General features: G+C 43.8%; 1 protein-coding gene across 1 annotated transcript in view; it reads right to left on the bottom strand.

Annotated features, from left to right (window-relative positions):
- LOC119593849 overlaps positions 1–698 on the bottom strand; it is a gene marked incomplete in the record, with an annotated part of 160221 nt that extends 159523 nt beyond the window's left edge. Inside the window, 1 exon segment of the mRNA XM_037942880.1 lies at positions 547–698.
- Positions 699–704: the final 6 nt, after the last annotated feature.

The raw sequence follows: 704 nt of genomic DNA, 5'->3' as shown, positions 1-704 counted from the left end.
GTAAATTTACATTACCTCGTTACTGCAGACCTATAAATTGATGACGACCCATTTAACCGGATATCTGCGATCGACAAGTTACATTTAAGAAACGCGATTCAATAGAACTGCCGTTGCAACAAATCCGTATTTTTCTTAGCCAACTCCAGGAAACCTCACGGTAAAAAAAAGAAAGAAAAAAATAACACATTTCCCCCGTACACTTGCCACATTACACATGTTTTCCTTTGTGACGCTATGTATGGCTTGTGTAACGCCGACTCACCAGTGTCACGCTATAATATCACCAAACGCTATGGATTCTATATCGAAAATAATTATTGCGTATATTTCGAAAATCTCGGGAGACAAAAACGACTATATAAGTCGTTTTCAAACCTTCTTTCAAACAAATCTCAATACCCTCCCCTCAAAAAGAAAATTCTTCTGATAATATAACTTTAAACCGTCAACCATCACTGAAAACACCCATACCATTACTACCAAATCATTCCCAGCATATCATCATCACTTCTCTTTTCCCCGTCACTCGCAAGGGTCACATACCCACAGTCCAAGGCGCATGCGATATGCCACCGCGAGAGCCGACGGGACACACCCTCCCTTCACCACTAGATAGCGCATACTGAGGCTGGAAGTCGCTCGCTCGCCCCGCCAGACGTCGACCTCGCGCTCGCTGGTCAATCTGGGTGAAACATGGCCTG

The sequence above is a fragment of the Penaeus monodon genome, chromosome 32 (genome assembly GCF_015228065.2).
Source record: "Penaeus monodon isolate SGIC_2016 chromosome 32, NSTDA_Pmon_1, whole genome shotgun sequence".
NCBI lineage: Eukaryota > Metazoa > Arthropoda > Malacostraca > Decapoda > Penaeidae > Penaeus > Penaeus monodon.
The sequence above is the reverse complement of the archived record's forward strand: the minus strand, read 5'-3'. Positions and strand labels throughout refer to the sequence as shown.